The 12,063-nt window shown below is 34.7% G+C and overlaps 1 pseudogene; it reads right to left on the bottom strand.

Annotated features, from left to right (window-relative positions):
* Nucleotides 1-1,011: 1,011 nt before the first annotated feature.
* Nucleotides 1,012-1,147, bottom strand: LOC145256675 (U2 spliceosomal RNA; annotated as a pseudogene).
* Nucleotides 1,148-12,063: the final 10,916 nt, after the last annotated feature.

Below are 12,063 nucleotides of genomic sequence, written 5' to 3'. Positions count from 1 at the left end.
GAAGAGGTATTTATATTTGTATCTAAAATATCCCTATTATCAGATTTGAAATCGACGGTGGTGGTGACTTATCTCAAGTAATTTTTCTATAAATAAATAACATAAAAATTATATAATAATGATGATTGCAATGTCTTGTCAGACGAGTGCCACTCCCTCAGACATTTAAAATCCATGAGCCCAAATGTCTGAGGGAGTATCTATACAAATATGCTGTTACAGAGTCTTAGTTTTGTACGACAGCTAAGTCTCTCTCTCGGTTCAAAATGTTGAGATCCAGCAACAAGCAAGAGCAAGATAGCCAGCAACAAATTAAATTGCAGGCCAGATTAATGCGGGTACTGTTCTTCCGCTTTATGTTTTTTTAAAATCAGAGATTTGCTTCTCCTAGAAAGGTTGCCTTCACCACGGCTTCCGGGAGCCCTCTCTACCCCAATACACATACACACACACACACACACACAAATATGCACGGTGCTAGTTGGCCGTTGACCCAGAAAAAGAGTTCATTCGCCCTTTGGAAGGTCTTGTTTTTAATCCTTCAGGGAGACTAGCCGCCCTCCTCACCAAACAAGTCTGGTGGGGGGACCAGTTTAGTCGCCGGTGACCCGACCATGAGGCAGGTAGTACTGGGTTACATGGTACCAGTAGCATATGACATGACCTGACATACATATATAATAATACACATACATATATAATAATACACACACGCATACACACATATATATATATATATATATATATATATATATACTTAAAAAGTAAACATGACCGATAGCCATTAGTCGCGTGCTCTCATGTAATGAATGAATGCGTGAATGTAGGATTGACATGAAATTCTTAAAGATAAACTAAAATGACCGAGAAATGGGCTGAAATAACTTAAATAAATAAAAAGTGAATGAGTTAGAATGACTTTAATGAACTTAAAAGTAACTGGAATCCTTCAAAAACAACTTGAAATATATAGAGAATGACTTAAATGACTTTGTGATTGACTGTTTTTAAAGTGGGTGATCATTTTACATTAAATTAATACATAAATTGATCCCCCATTTCATATCACAAAGTTACAAACATAATTACAGACTGTAGTAAGAACAGATACTACATTTTGGTCTTGGCCAAAAGGCCAAGAAAAGCTTAAAAAGCCAAGAACAGCATCTATTAACAACATACCTTTGATCTTAACCAAAAAGGTCAAACACAAAAGTGTTACGGTCACACCGACAGACCGACCTACCGATAGACTGACCCACCGACCGACCGACGGAGTGACTTGTAGAGTCGCCTGCACGCGACTAAAAACAGGTCGATGATAAGAGGTAGATACATACGATGCATCAAAATAGCAATTTGTCTATTTTTGTCAGAAAGATTGCTTATAAAACGTAACAAAAGTGTTGAAAAGAGTAAGGGAAGCAAAGTTTAATGAAGCTGTCAAAAGTAAAGATATGGCCCACTTTACACCCTTTTAATCATAATAAAATATAAATATAAACTGGAAAAAGGTGTGACATAACTAATGGATAACAATATATAGGCGCGTGTATGGATACGTTCTATAACGATGTACATGTTTAATAGTTGGGTTTTATATTTTATCTGGATATCCGTGTACGCGTAAATGCGGGTATGCATATACGTCGTATCATGTAGATGCATCGTCTAGTTTGTGTATTATAATATTTATGCAACAATTCTAACAGGAATCGGTTGACATGGACGTATCGAAAGCGTTGTAGAAAACAGTTCTTTTTAACAGATGTAAAAAACACAACACATGCCTGAATAATTTATGAACATTTATTTTCATGATCTGGCAGCATTTTCAGAGAGTACACGTTCTTGGCTGTCCAAAGTAACACAGCTTCCATCGTCATCTTAAGTCGTCCGTTCTATCGGATGTTTAGCTAACGACTCCTAGAATCTCCCCACATCTACATATTTCAGGCATTTCTTTACGCCACATCATTACGGGTCTCAGACCAACCTAACGCCCCTAATCTAGTTATTTATTTATGCAAATCAAATATAATGGTTACATCTATTTTCTATTTTCACACTCCTTTCCCGATATTGTTATATATGGCACTAATTTTTCCCAATGTAATTATTTATTTATTCTAATTATAATAATTGTTCCATCCATCGCTCTAATCAATTATTATTATTATTATTATTATTATTATTATTATTATTATTATTAATAATAATAATAATAATAATAATAATAATAATCAGAGGAATAGCTGTAAAAATACAACGCCTAACGATAATGAAAGCGGCTAAAATATTAAGAAAACCCTTGAATGCGGAGAATAAAAAAGACAATATAACGAAGAAGCGTTACAGGGAATGAAAAAAACCGAAGCTGCAGATCTACACCCCCCTTCGATCATGCATCTCTCCATTGTTTAATCACCGCCCCCCCCCAAAAAAAAAAGTGATAACAAAGAGCCGAGAAGGGTCAAGGAGGATGGAAAGACCGAGGAGGGGGGCACTGGCCAGACCTCCGCTGGACAAGTGCGAAGAGAACTGGGATCTTGGGGAGGCTTAGCGCCACTCAAATTCCAGTATATACCAATGGTCACTGCCACCGAGAAATCAATGGTAAGCGGCTGTTGCGATGATGCAAATTTATTTGCAAATGCAATCGAAGGAGGAGGAGAGAGCTGGACGTCTGGGGAGACTTGTTGTCCCTCAGCTTCCAGAGAACACCACAGGTCTCCAATCAGATCGTTTGATGACTCGTGTTAAAGCTCCAGGTGAGCCAATAATAATAATAATAATAATAATAATAATAATAATGATAATAATAATAATAATAATAATAATAATAATGACAATAATAATAATAATAATAATTATTATTATTATTATTATTATCATTATTATTATTATTATTATTATTACAGTACTAATGATGATGTTTTGACCCTGGCCCTGCTTTCCACAGTTACAGAGATACTACGCAATGATCACAGCCGAAAGCGTCGCAGTATTACAGCTGTATTGACGTTTATTTTCATAGATCTGAGTCTTTACATTAAGCTTTAAAACCAACTAATGTTTATAAAAGGTAACATTTAAAAAATAAATATACAAGTTAGTTGTCTGCTTCCTGAAAATATTCCAATCGTTTACTTGCATTTCTACCAGAATATCGAACAGATATTTTAGACAATACTATCCTTGAGTATCATATGGACCTTGATAACCAGTACTTGCCGTATAAAAATACCTAGGAATTTAACAAAGATCTAATTACTTCAACGCAATCCTTGTTTTATTTTCCGTTTCATGATTTTAGTTATTTTTATATCGAAAGTAATCTAACTGATAGCATGAGTACTAAGTTAAGTATCGAAACTTTTCGTCTGTTTTAAGTGCGTTATTTAAAGTGATTAAATTAGCTGTAATTAATGTGTACTCTTCTCCAGATTAACTTAGTTGCTATTACTGTTTTAGCTTGTTGTTTAGTATCCCGAGTGCTTTGAACGCTAATACGACTCATTCATATCCGGAAATAAGTTCAAAATTTGCACGCATGTTTCTTGGAGATCTTAAACCGTAAATAATCATTTCCAAATATTAAAATGTCGATTCATTTTTAAAGATGACGGCCATTTTTTTTTAAAAGAACGTTATTGAACATGTGGCCAATTCACAAACTAGAATACCTATTAGATACTGTCTTGGAGTGTTTAACTTTTCTCTGTACAGGGATTGTGAAGACAATCTGGCACAATGGTGCTACTTTTTTTGCAATAAAAATTAGTGTTTATTTGACTGTTTATTTTATGTTAATACTGAACTATTATTATGCAAATTTTTAATTTGCAGATTTGGATTTACACTAGAACCTGTGTCCCATAAAACGCAATGGATTACTTGCATACATATGGAATCGTTAATATTTACCGTACTGTATAAAAAAGCAAATAAATAATAAATTCAGTGTATGTACATGAATAAAATAACGGTATCCATGTTTGTATATACAGCCTGCATTAGTCTTCCTTGATTAGAAACAAATGCAAGATGTAACATAAAATTTTTTAAAAGAATAACTCAAAAATAGGCGCGCAAATTGATCGCAGATTTCTGTTGGTATAAACCTTAAAAATCTATATAGTTTAAAACTTAGAAAATGAACGCATTGATACTACCAGTAACTGTACGGTTTGCAATCTCCTCTAATTGCTGTGACAAAACTGAATAATTACGAACCTGCACGTATTTTGAGTTTATATTTATGTGTGGGGGAGGGTGTGTCTGTTTATAATGCGTCACTCTTCATTTTGTGGCACATCAACCCATTTTTGGTTTCATAAAAACGAAGCAGAGCGTAAATGTTATATCTTCTTTGCACCTCTCACAATGCTCCCTGTTAGTTTGTGTCCCGACGTCGGCGCACTTGGTAAAAAAGCATCCCCATGCATTAAAACAGACGAAAGTTTGATTTCTCTTGACAATTGGAACTTAATTCAGTTTCGAATCCGCGTCCTTGTTCTCGGCCTATCTTTAAAAGAAGAGGGAATTATGTTTTCCATTTATCTGCTATCTATCCTCATTTGTCACCGATCGGACAAGAAGCCTTCCATGTTCTCGGAATCGCGACAGAATCTATACTGAAGACTTTCGAATATTAAGTCAGGAGTGTAGCGTGCTCGAGCAAGTTTCTGACACTATAATTCGAGCGCTTTCTGTAAATAATATAAGCCAGATATACGGATTTGTTGTTTTTAATATCTATCAGAGAAACTGGTCTGATTTATTTCGCAATACAGACGCAGATGAAAACGTCGCGTATAGTTTCGCATCTTGTTCACAGTCTGTTACTTTCTCGTCGCGCTTCCCATGTCATGAGTATCAACACTTTAACATGTTCTTAACTGCATTAAGTAAATCTTTTATGACGAATGCCTATTACACATGCGGGATCATTGATATCCTACCATATTATATCAACCTTTCGCCCGAATCTTAAAGGTGTTTTTTTCGAAACGATTAGATATTTTAGATGGATGATAGAAATCAACTCGAGACACCTTATGGATTTATATCTATTATCTCTCCACAGAACCATGTGTTGTGTTGTCACTTATAATAATAAATGTATGTTCTATTGCTGGGTTTGAGTGCGTATATACACTGAAACGCCATACTGCGTGTGTAAGTGACAAAGGAATCATTTGAATGTGTGTACGCGACACTAAATATCTATGGTTGTTCTTCACTAAGTGAACCCTTGCTTGTCGTATGCCAGTGAGTATGTGTGTTCTTTACATTTTTAATGTATAACTAATTCTTAATTCTTTAACCGTTAAATCCTGTCGTATCATTAGTAGTGTATCTTTTGTTATATAGGGTTTCATTATTATTATTATTATTATTATTATTATTATTATTATTATTATTATTATTATTATTATTGTTGTTGTTATTGTTCGTTGTTAGGAAGTCTTATTAAAAGTGAGTCTTAGAGAGTCTTATTAAGAGAGATGTTGTGTTCTGTGTTCGTGTTATGTAGAGATTCATATATATATAAAATGTACATACTTAGAAGTGTAGTAGAAGCTCTTAGAGTGAGGGGACAGTGTTGAGACAGTCTTAGTGTTCACATTGTAGATATGAGATGTAGAGACATTGTGTATGTGAAGACATTTTAAAACACAGGATATATAAAGACATATTATGACAATTTTCACTTTACCTTTTGGTAGAATTACAACAAAAAGACGACGTTTATAAAAACATATGATAATACGTTTACTTCCATGGACCTGTCGGTGGTTTTCTTAGTCAGGAATTCAAAGTTTTACATTCTATGTTTCAAAGGTGACCGTCTCGCTTCCAGACGTTCGACTGTCCATCTCTGGACTCCAGACTGTTGTCTGTCGTCCTCAGACTCTCTCTGCTTAACTCTAAAGTTTCCAACTATATCGAGAACTTCCTATTTTCCATGACGTCATACACATGTTAAAGCATGTGTCTTCTTTCACGTGTTCTGGAAATGCGTGTCCAAAACATTTTCCTTTGTTTACAAAAGGAATTTTGACCTATATTTCCAGTAACCTATATTTCCAATATGTTAAAAACATGTTTATTAAATTATCCTAGAGTTGCATTCTTCAATTCAATTTCATAACACAATTGACAAATGCACATTCCTTTTCTTAAAACTATTTTATCTCTAAGCTAAACAATGGTTTGTTTTTTAAATTCTATTTTCTAATTCTCTCTCGCAATCTATTTCTAAACCTAAATTACGAGGTTCGAATTTCGTCTATTCTATTTCACTTTTACATTTAACTAATTCCCTATTTTTATACTTACATGTAACACTTTTAGTGTGTGTGGATGTCTTTTGAAGTGTGTTGACATATGATATGAATACATAAACGTGTGATACCTGGTTCTGCTGCTCAGGTTCTTGCGAGACTTCTATCATCTTCAGGGAGTTGATTCTCTTGACAGGAAAACGCATGCGGTTAACTCCAGACGATGGGTTGTTTGTTATAGTTGTTTATTCGCTCCCAAGCATTACGTCTAGCACAGGAGCGACCGACGAGCATTACTTGGATGGCTAGTTCCTACACGTTCTATGTCTGATACATTCCCCTTTTAAGAGCGACCCTTTTCAGACCATATTCTTCTGTTGACATCGTCAATTCAACTCCAACTTTTTACTCAGCTTAATAGAACACGTGATCACATATACATACTACTGGATCAGCGATTAGAGATTGTTCCGCTGCAATTGATCGCTCACCAAGTTTGATGTAACTTTGGCGTGTTTAAACAAGATATCAAAACACAGTTCACAGCTCACACATCATCACACAAGTCAAGAAGACAAATTCATAAATCTATAGTATAAAGCTTAATATCTGTGTGTGTGTTTCCTATCATGAATAGGCTCCTATATGGTTGACTATTTCAAAAAAAAACTGATTACATATAGTGATAGAAGATTTATCGCGACACAGGGATGGGTATATTTGATCTGGCAGAACGTTGGTTCATTAAAATTGTGGGGTCGGCGTTCGCGCCTGGTCCACAAAGTATTGAAATAAAAAAAATTAAAAATGAAAAAAAAAAACGTTCACAAGTGTTTTTGGTATAGATGTACATAAGAATACTTTGATAAGTATGTTTTAACATAAATAGGGATGGTATAATAAAATTGTGGGGTCTGGGTTCGCGCCTGGCCTCCATAGAAGGGAAACAGGCACAAACTTTTATAAAGTCTCTTCATATCTATCTGCGTGAGTATACTTTGATAATTATGTTTCAGTTTGAAGAAATATGGTATAATAAAATTATAGGGTGTTCGTTCGCGCCTTACCCCCATAGAATGGAAATATGTCAAAACGTTTAACAAGGTTTTTTAATATAGATCCACAGAATATTGTGATAAGTGTTTCAAATTATGGGGTTTATCTATTTTATTTCTACTTTCATCATATTTTGCTTTGGTTTTGATACCCCCGAATTCGAAGCTATCTCTTTACAAGCCTTCCTTTTCATAACCTATCATACTTTCATAAATCAGAGTCCATTTTCTGTAGGCTGTTTTTGAACCCAGTCAACGATGGGTACTTTAGCTAGCCATATATATATATATATATATATATATATATATATATATATATATATATATATATATATATATTATATATTATATATCATATTATATATCATATAATATATATTATATTATATAATATATTTTATGTAACTTACATAATATACATTATATAATTATTATATTAAATACTAATAATACCAGATATTCGAGTGCACAAAAAGCGGCAACCTTCTCTTCAAGATGGTCTGCACTGTTTTAGACCCATAAGCAGGTGTGGATTCCTAGAAATTCCTTCCTAATCTTCAGATATTCTGCCGCACTGATCTTCAGGTTCACGTCAATGAAGTGAAAGGACATGACGTTCCCATCGCTGGCAACAACTCTAAGAATCATGATAGAGGCCGGGTTTTTACTCTGCATAACTGGAGGAACGCGAGAAGGATCATTGGCAGTAACTCGAATCTCTGCAGTTGAAGTCTACATCTACCACGAACCTTTCTCGACCACAAAAATGCATACGGTACCACCATGGTGTTTCAGGTGACTGAGTAGCAAGGGGCTACTCTTTTTACAAATGGTCTTAGATTTCGCTGTAAGAATGTTACGACGTCGTCTGCAATATGACTCCATCCGAAGATCTTTTCATACTGCATTAGAAATGGTCATTTTAGTCACATTCCGGATTTTGTTCATTCAGCCATTGAACGTGATTGATTTGCTGCAAAGGACCGTTTCAAACCATCGAGGTGGCGCAGATTTTATCACTTCTCGAATTATGAGCTTTCCTTTGGATGTCTTTACCTCCCTTTAAGTTCGTTACAACATGATAAACAGTCCTAGAAGCATTGTCAGTGTCTCTGCTAATGTAAGACGTTTTATGTCCAGCGTGGAACAATTTAGCAATAATTATTCCATGGTTAAATTCAACACTGTCATTTTTTAGTATTTTAGGTGGCTAATCTGGAAAATCCGATTGTAAAGAGTACAGCAACTAATATTTCAGATTGAAAATGCTGCTTTTAAAAACATAAATTGCAGATTGAAATTACTGCCAATTTTTTGTTCGCATCCTGTATATAAAATATGTATGATATTTGGCTCGTCAGCGTATTTTTTATCTTTGTTTCAATCAAGTGTATGTTATCTATTTATGTTTAAACTTTGCATTATTTAATAGAAATTTATGAACTCTCATTTTTATCCCTCGCGTCTACTAACTGAATCCAGACCACAATTTGTGCACATAAATAACCTATACAAACAGATCGCGCGCCATTGTGCTTGAATACCAGCTGAGTTCGTCACAAAAGATGTCGTTTTATATTTTTCATTTTCTCTTGCTCATTTGATGAGACTTGTGAATTATGGGCAAACGCGCCTGTGCCAAACAATGCACTTCCGGATCCGTTCGTTCTTCTACCATGAATTAAAAAATAAAAAGACTGATCAGCAGAAATGACATTTATTAATCTCCCCCCCTCCCATAACAATAAAAACAGATGCTGCTCGCAACGACTTCGGATAAGAAAAGTGTCAGACATTAAATAATAAACATAAAGAATATAAAAAAATAATGTCTCCAATCAGGATAATTCTTTTGCCTGTTTTTTTTTTTATCGACAACAATTGAGAATATTCATAATAAATAATTGCGTTAGCAAACGAACCAGTCGTATTGACACGGTGTTCGTAGTTTTATGGGATTCTCAACGGCTACAAACGTATGACAATTATGTCACCAGGCAAGGAATTTTATCCATCTATATATCTATAAAAGTGAACGTGTCTGTGTGTGTATATTTTCCTACGCAATAACTCTGTCAATTTTTAGTCTACACACTCGAAATTTGATATACAGGGTACTGAGAATTGGGGAAATCTATGTGATCAGTTTTCGATCAGAAATTTGGCTGTTAAGGGGTAAAGTTCAACGATTTTATCTTTTAGAACTCTACCAAACTTCTCCAACAATTTGGTGGTGTAAACTCTTGTAATTTTAGATATAGATTCCTTGGACATGGATCTAACTTAATAACTTGATTTGAGCCCCAATCAATAAATGTTAAGGGGTCTTAGTAGGTGTCAAAGTTAAAAGAATTGACCGTTTGTTTGTTTTTTTGTTTTTTTCTCAGCATACATCTCCAAACACCCGGGCAACGCCGGGCACCTATACTAGTAAATATATAGAAAGATTGGTAGATAACTAGATCGATAGATATGTCGATAATTCAAATAGATACATAGATATCTAGATCGATAAATAACAAATAATTCCTAGTGTTTCACCTACTACATAATATGTGAATACAAAGTCAGCTGAATTGGTAAAAGTATTTATTAAAGCACATTTTCTTTCCTAGAAATTCATAGACATTCTCTCCACAATGGCTTGCGAAAAAGCAGAACGCGAGTCGACATGGGGTAAGTACTAATAGGCATAGCATTATAGCAGGTAGAAATCATTGTAAGAGTCAAATAGTCACAGTAAAGGGAATAGATATCTAAATAACTAGAGAATACATTGGGCGCAGAAAAGAACGCCCGATTGCTTGAATTGCAATTATAGTTTAGCAGATTATGGATAATCAATAATTTCCCCGTTATTTACAAATTATGATATCTACTGTGCGGCAATCAAGAAGACTTAAATGATTGTGCAGTGATTCGGATTTAACTTCATCATAGTCAATAAAAACAAATCTATATCAATTTATTTTTAGGGCACAAAGGACATACTGATAGCTATCCATTTTAATGCCTGTGATATCATAAAAAATCTTAACACCTACGTCCTAATTATAATTTTAATGCCTGTGATATCATAAAACATCTTAACACCTACGCCCTAATTATAATAATAAATAATGTTTGACAAGGAAACCGTTAATCAAGGGCCGAATGCTACTTAAGTATAAGGGTTTATGGTTGTCCATTTGTGTCTGGGATTACAATGAAGTAATCATTAATCATGGAGATTTGGTGCAATTTGATTTTTAAGGAAACGGCTTAACATAAATTTGCTTGCTTTAGACTTGAAGACGTCCATATTGTAGTCAGATCGAAAGCAGACAATTAAAACCAGGCAGTAATAGGACAAGGTTTTTTTCATGAGAGTTTGGTTTATATTAAGGCAGAGGATGAGAGTGGGAAAAATTGTCGAAAGTGGCTGTAGAAAGGAGTGTTCTTTCTGAATGGAAAGCAAAATAAGGCACAGAAAAGAGTTTGCAGGGAAAATAACCCACTAGGTTTCGAAGCAGGTGTGAACTTTGTTAAATAAGGAAATACTGATCCGAGTAAGTCTTGCGCAGATGTTGCAATAGTACAGCATTTAACACACAGGATTGCGTTGGGCGTGAGATAACTTTGGAAGCGGTAAAATGACGCAACAGTTTTTTTTTCTGATTACATTGGCAATTATTTTAATGTAAGCCGTCTATTTCAGGTCAAGAGTGAAGGGAAGACTCAAAAGTTTGCCAAAGACGATAGCTCCTTAAAGACGTGAGTCATCCATATCAGTTGAGTTTCGATGGGGATGAAAGTGTCTATGGTAAAAAAAAACAGAAGCTTGATTTTTGATGTGTTAAAATTAAACATTCACATTTTGCTACATTGCACTGCGATTTAAAGTTCGAAGCAGAACACCCAGAGATATATATGAAGTTATTTGCCTTTAAAATAATAAAAATGATTGGCAGTGTCATTTGCGTATATGTCGACGACTTTGAATTTTCTACCGAGCTAGATCCTGTCCTCGTTAATATCGACAACAAATGCCTTGCTGAATATTGCTTGCTTTGCAGCTGGAAAATTTCGCAGTACCAGTATTATAATATGATTACAACCCCGCCCATTTATCGCCACAATAGTCGCCTTGTTCTGTCTAAGATATATGTGCCGTTAATCGACCAAGTGTAAACACGTCATGGGGTAAACGGTAAACATTTTCCTGATCGATAGAATACATTTAAGTAAGTCCATTTTTCTACGGATACTCTAATGATCATATATGTAGCAATATGTTTAATACAATGGGGATATGATCCCACAAAGTAGGGAGATTCTATTTATAAACGATGTTGCTAGGAACTGACGAATCAAATTAATTCACATTCTGCTACCAACCAATCAGAAACAAGAATTGCTCCATAAATATTACACCTTTTATGTAACAACTTCGCATATGTTTTCTTCGTATGGACACATGAAGAATTTTTTTTTTGTACTGAGAAGCAATCACCTCCAGGACTTGTGTAGAACATCTAACCATCAGAAACTGTGCTGAAACTAAACATGGCGTACTACTCGAGAGGTTATTTGCCTAACGTGCGTATTTATTTCGATGGATCCAAATAAAAATTCGAATTGTGGCAAATAAATCTTTTAGAATATCTTCGAATCCCAAAGCTATACGAAGTATGTCAGACACAACCTGAAAACAGAAACGACCCCAACTTCATTGAAAA

The sequence above is a fragment of the Euprymna scolopes genome, chromosome 32 (genome assembly GCF_053919585.1).
Source record: "Euprymna scolopes isolate OS-2025 chromosome 32, ASM5391958v1, whole genome shotgun sequence".
NCBI classification, from domain to species: domain Eukaryota; kingdom Metazoa; phylum Mollusca; class Cephalopoda; order Sepiida; family Sepiolidae; genus Euprymna; species Euprymna scolopes.
This window is presented reverse-complemented; position numbering and strand designations above follow the sequence as displayed.